Source organism: Fringilla coelebs (genome assembly GCF_963513975.1).
Source record: "Fringilla coelebs genome assembly, chromosome: 3".
Classification (NCBI taxonomy): domain Eukaryota; kingdom Metazoa; phylum Chordata; class Aves; order Passeriformes; family Fringillidae; genus Fringilla; species Fringilla coelebs.
This window is the reverse complement of record NC_140030.1, coordinates 78,222,977-78,234,311: the sequence shown is the minus strand read 5'-3', so window position 1 is coordinate 78,234,311 and position 11,335 is coordinate 78,222,977.

Genomic DNA, 11,335 nt, shown 5'->3' with positions numbered 1-11,335 from the left:
TGAACCAAAACTATCATAAGCTCTATCACTTTCAGTTCTGCACACTACAGTAGATCTTGCTAAAGTCCATGTGACTTTAGCATCTGTCCTTCCCAGGACACTTCTCTCTGTCTGCTGGAACCTGACACTTGGATTAGTGGAGATACTGTCAAAATGCAATAAACTTTCTCAATAAACTCTGGAAAGAGGGATCTTTAGGGAAGAGATTCTTTGTGAAGTGCCAAACTCTCTTTACTTTTCTAGAATTAGGCAGGGGAGGCTAGAGGGCCAATTACTCTTCTAGTCAAAAAGAGGTGGATCACAAACACTAGAGCTGGTCGGTAATTACACTCACAAAAATAATTCTTGCTCACCTGCTGTGCCTAAGGAAGAAGGAAGGAAGATCTAGAAGATCTAGTCTTATTAGTGAATGCTGTAACCAAAGATCTCTTAGTTGATTAAGATCTCTTAGTCTGCTTGAGGTTAATCCTACAACTTCAGTCAAGAGCAAGGTCACAGTTACAGCCTTCACTGGGCTCAGGATGAGCCCTGGGCTGCTCTCAGCCACCATGGAAATTCATAGACAAGGCAGTGCTCTCCTGACTCCCACCTCCTCCTGCTTCAGTACCCAGCTGTGTTCATCTCTGTAAGACATCCAAGCCACCACTGCAGCTCTCACCCCTGCCTCAGATTTCCAGCATCCCAGTACGCTGTCAGGTAGCACCTGTTTGCAGGTGTGAGTGCCAGGGCAGGCTGACAGGTGCAGATGCATTGGCACAACTGCTGCCAAACTAAACGTTGTCTGTGCTCTCAGCAGGGAGGATTAGTCGGCTCGTTTGTCTCTAGCTGTTCATCAAAGTTCACAGACCTCAGGTGGTGCTGGCCTTTTGCTCTAGCTTGCCTTATGGACATGGTGGAAATCGGTCACAGCATTGAAAGCTGCCAGTAGGTTCAGAGTGATGCCTTGTGCTGGCTCTGGTTCCATGGAAAACAAATCCCATCTCTTCACCTATCAGTTTCTGTTGGCAGCAATTCTCAAAAAGCCTTTTGGTGTGTCCAGCTGTCTGCCATCTCCCCTACCTAATTCAAGAGGGCAGCAGTTGACCCAAGCCCTGAAGGAAGCTTGAAATGTTCTGCTGGTTCAAAGCCATGTGCTTGTTACAGTCACACGCTTCCATCAATCCCAGACACTGTGTAAGCAGGCAGAAGACTTTGTGCGTGCTTGTGCCTTTCCCTTCCACCTTTTTGTACCTCTAATATGCCTTAAAACACACGCAGGGAGCCAAAGCAGACCAAGCAGCCTAATTCCCACTCACATCCCAGTGCTTAGCATTCCACGTTGCCTGGCTCCAGGCCTTCAGAAGTGCTTTGACAAAGGAACCACAATTGGAGGAATTAAGTGAAATTCAGCCTCTGGAGCCCACCTACTTTGCCCCAGTATAGCGAGGCTGGTTCTGTCATTTCACCTGAAAAGCTGCAGGGCTTAGGAATACAATTTTGATTCATAGTTAAACAAACATTTTCTTAGCATGATTAAGACAAGGGATTGGACACCATGGGTGTAGCCATTTGAGTTGTTACAAGAGCTGCGGTTTAGGTGAGAGCCTTCAAAATACAGAAACCACCACGTACAGTTCCATGATTCAAGTTTCTGAGTACAGCAGAATCTGGAACTGATTACAATTTATACCAAATGGCACCAATACTTTATATATCCATATGGATCCTCTAAAAAAAATCAGTCCTTTTTCAGGCAGACTTTTCCTTGCTACAAAAAATAAAATTGCTGACATGGTAGAACTGAATTCTGCTAGTTCCCTTTTAATGCTGCAGTGTTAATGAGAATGAAGTTACTATGGAACTGGGTTATGTGCATTTCAGCTAGAAAGATATTTGATATGAACAGATACTTTCATGTTGGGATGCTATTCAGTGAAAAAACTAGCCAGTGTTAAAACTATCAAAGTGAACACTAACATTCCTTGGGAAAAAAACTCTCTCAGCTGAACAGATTGTTTGAGTCCAAGAGACAGAGCTCACAGTGATGACAAATATTCAGCTAGTCAGTGGCAACTGACCTAAGTGAATTCCTGACTAAGAGAAGTGCTAGAATGCTAAAGGCACCAAAAGAGTTGTCGTGACCTATTAGCTCACATTGATGGTTACCCTCGTGTGGGTTGAATCTGAGTTTGGCAGCAGAGGGGCTCCTGGCTTTGGCACTTTCCTAATTCCTCAAAAAAAAAGGTGACAGACCCAATTAGAGCATGTCACAGGCCTGATCTGGGCAGCAATTAAACCACAGTGCATTCCTTCAAAGTGCATGGCAAACTCAGGAACCCCGCTGCTGCCTCTAGAAGACACTACAGTATTGTTCTTTTAACAGTGCCACCCACTTTGAGGGCAGTTTGTGTGTGCTGGGGCCTCTTTTAACACCAGGCAGGCCAAGGGAGTTATTAAGGAGCCATTCAAGCAAAGAAGGGGTGAATTGCTGTGTGTAGCTGTTCACTTCTGAGACCATGACTGGTGTAGTCACTGTCCCTGAGAGTGTTTAAGGAAAGGCTGGATGTGGCACTCGGTGCCATAGTCCAGTTCACATGGTGGTGTTTGATCATAGGTTGGACTCAATGATCTTAGAGGTCTTTTTCAAACTGATAAATTCTGTGATTATTTGGCATTTGTATAGATTTTTTTATCAGAAGATCTAAGTTTACCCAGGGAAGCTGAGCGTGTTGCATCCAGAAGAGAAGCAGAATAACTGAGGGGATGAGGAAAATGAGCCACTTGCTGAAGATTTCTCAATGAGTGACAATGTCACCTTGTGAGAGTAACAGAGGCTGCTGCAGGGCTGGTCTACTGTCACTACTTTCAGCTGCAGGAATAACCTCACACAACAGCAGGACTAGAAAACATGGACCCATCTGGGGCACCACCTCCACAGCTGGCACAGCTGTGCAAGTTTTTGAATCCAAGCACCGCTTTGCTCCTCACCAGCGTTTACCACTTCAGTGCCCGTGTGCCAGCAAGAGAACATGTAATGAAACAGGAATATCCTGTGACAACATGCATTAGTAAGAGATTTTACTACCTGATGGGGAAAGAATGACACAAAGAAAAGAAATGCAGGATGTCAGCTATGTCAGGGTTCCTTCAAGACCACTGGATCACCAGGTAGGTATTTTTACAGTCTTCAGGCTGCATGTTTTGTCCCACATACGTCTGAGGTCTGTGCTCACTTTGCTCTTTCCCCTCTAGACTGGAGAAATTACTTCTGTGCCCCAGCACCTGAGCAACCTCACTGAACTCTCAGGTTTCCCCTGCCCAAGGCAGGAGATTGCATTAGGGACCTCCAGAGATCCCTTCCAAGCTACATTTTTCCATGAGACCTGTGACCTGGCACAGCAGCCTCTGCTGCCAGCCCTTACGTGAGATAGGTAAGGGGACAGAGGGAGCATGACCTCCTCCCCTGCTTCTCCCAGACCTGAGTATGTGCCAGGTGCACTTTGGAGAGAACAGAGCCCCAGCCTGCTCAGCCCACGTCAGGAGAATCCCATCGGGAAGGAGCAGCGTGCACAATGTGTGCTGCTGCTCAAGAGTTAAGTGACAACCTCAGGAAGAAGGGAAGTTCTGCAATTTTTGTCCTGATAAAAGACACAGAGGAGAGTGGAAATTAGGGTATTCTTATTTTATTCAACACTGACTTTCCCTTCCACTCAAGTCATGCTTTGCCACACACTGCTTTCCATTAGCTCTGAACCGAGGAGGATGGAGAGGATAACGCTAGCCAGCATGGAAAATTTCTACGTGACGATTTCAGCATCACCTCCAATCCCTATCTACTCAGGCTGCCAGGATCCATTCTGAGCTGCATTTTTCCAAAGCACTCTCTATTGATTTTGCTCTCCTCCCACTGAAACCTGTGGCACCTACATGGATTCCAGTGGGAGCAGGGAAAAGGCTGTGCCAAACTCTTTTGAAAAAAATCCCACCATGTGTGTCTAATGAGGAATGTCTCTGGCAGAAAAGTTTTGAGTGCAGCTAAGCAGATTTTTTTTGTTTCTTTCACATTAAAAGTTCAATTTCTGCCGCTTCTCATCCAGGCAGTAGCTGCCCAGAAGAGTGGGCAAGACGTGTTCCAAAATCCCCAGCAGAATATTGTCTGTTTTCAACTAAAGAAACTTTACTGTTGTCAGGGCAGTCCCTGTAACTTTGTGAGTGGACTCTATTCTCAGGATGTGACACACCTGTCCTTGCTGCAGGCAGCCACCCAGCTCATCTCTGGGCACAGGGGCATTCCCCACTTTCTGCTCCATTTGATACCCCTTTCCAGGAGCTGTCTTCACTGAAGTCCTGCTTTTGCTATTTTGCCTCCAGTACATCCTGTCATTTGCTCATGATCCAAAGCCTCAGCATCTCATGTATCCCATCCTTCCTGTTGGTTGGCATTGGAGGCCACAAAAGCAGTTTTCAGTCTCTAAATAAAGATTTGGCATGTGGTGAAATTGATAGCTGCTCTCCGGTACTTAGGAAGACCTTCTGCCAAGGTAAACCGATCATTTCCCTCACCGTGATCCCTCTCCTCACAGCAATAGAAGCCACCACCACCAAGTAGCAAAACTACCCAGAGAGATGTGACATCTTTGTCCTTCTCTTACCATAAGCAAGACATTTCAAACATGCCTTTAGCAATGAATGTGTCCTTCAGCCTTCAGCATCACCAACCGAGCAAACACAGAATAAGGAAGTTTCAAAAATAAGACAGGAAAGGGAATCCTTTGCTTTGCACAACAGTGGGCTGAATGAACAGAGAATTTTCATTCACATTTGCTCATGATTATACTTTTTTTTTTAAAAAAGGAGAATTCTTATTTTTAAATTCCTTTAGACTGCTAAGGAAAAAGAAGGAACTACATTAGCTGTTTTACTGCTTGTGATGTTGGTTCATTGTAGCCCACTGGAGATAAACCAAAGCAGATGATAGGGAGCTTTTGAGGATTTCACTGCTGACTGCACAGTGCATTCAGACATATATTTTAATTTCGCATCTGGTAATAGTTCTGGTATTGGGTTATTTCACCAGAAGGCAGCAATAACTATTTTTAGCCAAAATGGCCCTTACCTCATCCAGTAAAATGCAGTTTATGTTTGAGGGTTTGCTGAACACATTACATCTACCGCTATGAGACCTAACAAAACACTTGCAAACGTGCACCCCAAGGACAATGGTCCAGGAGGATCTAACACTAGGGGTGTTTTCCCAGGCTAAACACCTAACTCCAAGCAGGTCCTAGAGACCCAGGAGCATCCAGGACTCAAGGGCAAGGACCTGGAACAAGAGCCTCTTGCACATGATCTACCAGCCTCCAGGGCAAGCCAAACAAGAGGTCCCTGCACAGTGTCTCTCACATTTTGATTCCCTTCTACTTCTAAGGTCTCTGGTTTAGTTCCCTGTGATTTCCACTGTCGTCTCTTCCTTCTTCTTCTGTACAAGTACAGTTGATAATATCTGTTCATATGAAGACTGTCCCACCTAGTTTTGGTGCAACTCAATTTTGGGTGCACTCAGCTGACTTCTGTGACTCACACACACGGAGCAACTCTGCTCCCAGTTTATAGGCAATTTTCTAACACTTCAAAATTTTAAAAATTAAAACCATTTAAAACTGTGAGGCATGAAGTGTCTAAAATCTTTTGAAAGAGGTCTAGCAACCCCAGATACATTTGCTAATTATAAGATTTTTCTCTGTGTTTCATAACAAGTAGTATCTCACCGAACCCTTCCAACTCCCCTGTTGGCAGCAAGACATATGGACTGAAATGTAGATGAAAGGCAAGTTATAAGAGTCAAAACAAGATTTTGTAAACTCTGAGTTTCAAGTGTTATCTTCATATAAATCGTTTTATTGTAGGATTTTAAATGGAATGAATACCATCAGCTTGCAAATTTTGTTCATTTTATAGTTAAGTATTTATAAAAGTTAATAGAATTCTGTATTCTATTAATAAGTATTAATAGAATACAGTATTAATAAAAGTTAATAGAATTCTGCCATTGCACAGCCAGCAGGACATCTGAGTCCCACACCAGCTGTTCAACAACTGGACAGAAATTTAAGCAAATATTATAAAGGCTTGGCCATACTGCAGGAGAGATTGAGCCCTTGGGATTTGTTTGGGCTGAAGGCTGCAGGAAAGGGGGATGCTCCGAGGGAAGCCGCTGTTGGTGGGCGCGAACAGCAGAGATCCTTTGTGTCCTCCTGACCTGTCACTAGAGGTCAGCGCAGCTCCTGCTGTGCCACGCTGTTCTCCTCGAAGGAATGTTAAGGAAAAACCAGCTCCGAGCGGCAAACAGCGGTCTTCAGAAACAGCTCCAAGAGGACACAATTTGTGTTTCTGCAACGGGAGAAACGGGAAGCCCCGGGAAAAGAAGCACATAGCCGGAACGGAAAAGCTTGAGCCCAAATCAGCATAGAAGCACGCCAGCCGTCGAAGGTTTCCCGCGGAGCAATTGAGTGTAACAATGGCTATTTTTAAAGCAGCCCAAGGTAGGAGCTGTCACCTAACGAGTCCAGCTGACTGACACTCCGAGGGCTCTTCCTGATGCGTGAAAAACAAGCGGCTCAATCTCCCTGCATAACAAAATTCCCAGCCCAGGCTGAGAACAGCTGGTCTAGCTCATGTAAATCTAGCTCGTACATGCAGGTCAAGGAGCCAGGGAAAGCATTAACTGCTCTGGAACGATTCCTGAATAAAAAAAGGAGCAGACACTCGCCTTCCCAGCGTAACACACAGATATCCACTGTGATCCTTGATGTCACTGAATAAACCTCGTGATTGGGGCTCTCTGCCTTTAGTCCTGTCCTGGGGGGGACAGGAGCAGCCAGGAGGGGACAGCTATCACTGCTCTTGATGGGAACCCTGGTGGAGCAGCTCTTCCTCTTCCCTTTAGGAGAGGAGGCTGCAGCAGTCATCTGCTCTCAAGACAGGTGCAGGGGAGAGAGATTTGGCGCTGAAGAAATGTCACCTTGTGGCAATCAAATCAGTCACTTCCCCTCCTCGCACATGTTCTGGTGGGATTGCTGGTGCTCAACCCGCCACTCTAGCAGAAGAGCACAAGTTTTGTAAGCATGACTCAGGCTCCGACAAAGAACTGCATGGCAATACCCCAAAAAGCCATTTAGAACAGGCTGCCCTACCTCAAATGGCAGCAAAGAGACTTGGGCTGCAATCTTTCCATAAACTCACAAGAAGACATTTAGCACAACTTAACCTAACCTGTCTCACCTGTTCTGGCAGATGCAGGAAATCAACACCTTGAAATCCAAAAATGTTTGGTCCACAGTTGGTTTCACCTCTTGGCGTAGTGGCAAATGAAACCAGGAGAATAAATTCATACAGACATATGGGAGAAGTAACTCATCTTAGTAAATGAAGTATAACTAAGAGAAACTAGTATAAATAAGAACAAAAAGCAGAAATATTTTAGCCATTTTAAAATATTTTCTTCCCTAATCTATATCTGACTCTGAGGATAAGTAAAATGATATATACACAGCTTCTAGCGACCATGAAAAAGTAGGAGGTATTTTTGCCAGGGATGCATTAGCTGTAAAACATATTATCACTCTTTCTTTACTACATTATACACAAAAGAGGGAAAAAAATTGTCACTGCTACGTGCTTTCTCACTTTTTTCCTTGGAAACTTCAATTGTAAAAGACACACATTATAATAAATGCAAGAGTAGAAGAGATCTAAAGTTTGAAGGGCAGGACTGTATTGCCTGAGGTCATCTACCCATTACTAATACCTTTGAGTCATAGTGCTTGGGAGTCAAAAACAGGCACCTTGCTGAGCCAAGTGCTGTAAAAAAGGCTTTCTCTAAACAGAGGTATCAAATGAGAAAACAAGATGGATAGAGGTGGAAAAAGCCTGCAAATAAATGGGATAACACTAGTGACAGTGAGAGCAGCTGCCCACCCTGTACCAGCACGGGATGCCATCAGGAATGGGGATTTCTGGAACTGCATCCTGAGCAGTCAGGAGAGCAGAGACACCACCCACAAAGATGGGCATTACCAGAAGAACCTATTTGAGATGATTTCTGACAGTCCAACAACTTGTTGAAATTTTATGTGTCCCCTTTCACATTCCTGGAACAAAACACCACCTGCTGCCCTGCAGCAACAGTGTTGACGTTTTTGGAGGATGGTGGCACGAAGGAGAGTTTTGCCAAACAGTGTTGTAATGTGGCAGTTGTTTGTAGCAGCTTTTCAGAAGGGGGAAAGAAAGCACATGGGTTCTTATATGACAATTTTACAAGGGGAAAGAACATGAAATTGTGAGCTGTCTGGAAGCAAACCAAGTTACACACACCCTGAGCAGGACAGAAGTAGCACACGAAGAACCTTGATAATAAAGATGTGACTGAAAATGGAACAGCAGAAACACAAAATACAATTAAAAAAAAAAAAAAAGGAAGAAGAAGAAAAAAGATTAAAAGCAGGAACAACAAACAGCATAAACTTTCCAAATAAAAGTATTACTTCCTGTGAGACCTTTGGCAAATTACCCTATTTCCCCATCAACATCATGGAGATAATATTTCCTGCTGTCACCACATCCATTAAAACTTTAAACTCCTGATTGTTTGTAGAGAAATCAATCACAGAGAAAGGTGGTGGGGATGTACAGAAGGTTTGGGCCTCAAGAACTTCAACATTCTGTAAGCAAAGTTTTAACTTTAATCTTCACTATAATGCTGCCATCAGGTTTAAGGCATGTTCTTTAACACATGGAATGAAAAAAGATACATTCTGTTTTGGGAAGCAAGCAGGTGAAGAATAAATTAGACTTCTATCCGTGGTCACCCTTCACGGCCACACAACCAGTCAAAAGCACAGGGAGATTGGTCATGGCAGAAGGGATTACAGCCCCCAGCTGTGCTAAACTCAGGAGGCCACAAACACCCTGGGCAGACCCTCAGTCTTTCACCTGTGTGCTGACACACAGCCTGAGTCTGACCTGTGGTTTTCCCTTTCTTTTTAAGAGCACCATGAACATCCCTTCACCTTGCCCCATGGCTGTGAGCAGCTGATCTTTTGGGATGTGTCTATGTTTTGATGATTTGTTTGAGTGGCAGAGGAGAGAAAACCAACAAATCTTCTACACAGTGAACATAAGCTACAATTAGAAAGGCCCTTAAACCCACAGCTCCTCAGCTGCTGTGAATTGGCACAGGTACATTAATTGGCAGGATTCCTCAGGCAGCTCAAATCAGAGTCACTCCACTGAAGCAACCCCAATTTGTAGAAGCTGGGGATCTGGCCCACAGCCTGTGCTGCAGTCCAGAAAGACCATCTGTGTTTAGCAGAATCAGAAATCCAAAGGAAAGTCTTAACAATTTACTCAGTCTTACTGAGACAAGTGATTTTCATGGTGCTAAGTCAGGTAGACTAAACAAGAGCTATAGAAGATTAAAATTGGTTCTTTGTTTCGGCCTCTGTACAGTTTTACCAGGAAAAGTTATGTAATTTCTTGCAACTTATTCCATGAGGAAACAAAATGTGAAGGCAAGAAGGAGACAACTGAGGAGGTAAGAGAGACAGGAATAAGAGAACAAGGAATTCAAGCTACTTAATGAATTACAGGCACTAAAGTGTGCTTCCCTGCTCCTGTGGAATTGATGTCAAACCCATTCCCACTGATGGCAGTGGAAAGAGTGGCATTACACAAGGCTGCTCAGCAGCCCAAGGGAGTGGCAGCATAAAAGCAGAGGAGGAGGTTCAGGTAGTTCAGCTTTTTATTTTGGAAGCTGTCCTGAAAATCTTCCATATTCAACTTTCATGGGAATTTGGATACCATTGTTAGCATTCTAATTGTTAAAAACCAGATGCAGAGTTAAAACCAGCACAGCAATCAGGGTGGGGAAGTGGTGAGGGGAGATCATATCAGTGCATCTAAATTCATGTTTAGATGAATAGTGGTAGTGAATAGTCCATGTTTAGTGCTCTGTGGTAGAAATCAATATCATTTGTGCAAAGCCCTTCTGGGATGTCCAGCAAAAAGCAGTGCTTTTGCCATGCTGCCATGTGATAAAGAAGTATCCTGTGGTGAGGAATTTATGATTCTCTTTGCTTTGAAGAAGCTGCATCTGCACACAGGAACTCACTGAAAAGAAAGAGTTTGTTTATATTTGTAACGCATGCATGGATTTTCAGGGCACGGAATGGAAATGAATTGCTTTGAATTCCAGGGGACCAAGCACATCCCCAAAGTTCTGGACACCACAGAGTTGCCCTGTATCTGCTCATGCAGTCACTGTTTGTCCTAGAGGCCAATGCATAAGGACAAGTAAAAAATAAGACAGACAGAGAAAATACATCTCTTCAGCTTTGACCCAGGAAAAATTCATTGCACTTTACAAGCATCTGCCCTTAGCAACAATTTCTCACCCTGCTCCAAGCTCACTGGTGGCTCCACCTGATCCATTCCCAGGGGAAAGTCTGCAGTGAAAACTCTTTCAAGACAGGCTCTCCTCAAGACCGAAGTGGTGAAGTGGGAGTGAGACATTTGCACCAGGTGAAAATGCCTTCCAGTGTGCAAAGTCAGAACGAACGAGGAGAGTAATTCTGCTTCAACTTGGCAATCTATTTTTAATGTTTAGAGGAGTTTTGAATGGCACTGAGAAAGTATGAGTGTGGTTTTGAAAGAAAGGCTACCAGCAAAATGAGTGCAAGGAGTCTTGTGCAATTGGGCTCTGCTGGCCCGGTGCTGACCCGAGGCAAGCAGCAATTCCAGACGGAGCCTCTCCTGGGCTCTGGCACTGCTCGGCGCTAGCAGCACACAGAGCAGGTGTGATGCAGATTCAAGGCTGTAACCACCAGTAACTCACTGAGGAGGATTTAAGATTTCAACTAAACTACATCTGAATAAAAGTATGTGCAGGTTTATTAGTGCTAAGCAGCTTTGCATTTCAGTGCTGTTATACTGTGGAGACCAGCTTTGCTGAAACAGAGTTAGTAGGACCTATTCCACAGATGCTCAATCAACCTTTACACATTGCCAGTCCTCCAGCCTTGGTCTGAGGTCCAAAAGAGCCAGAAAGACTGCAGCTTGCCTTCAGCCACCTCTGTGACTGAGTCTTTTAAGCAAAATCTGGTTCCATGTTTCAGCTGAAGTCGGTATTTGATCCACTGTTCACTACAAAGAATTGTGTTTCTCTTAGTCAGATTTGTGGGACGTGATCTGCAAAGATCAACATCCTCCCAAGGCTTTCTCCTAAACGTGATTATTAAGGCAAGAAAGAAGTACAGTAAATATGGTAACTTTCAGGTCCTTCTATGAATTGAATTATTGA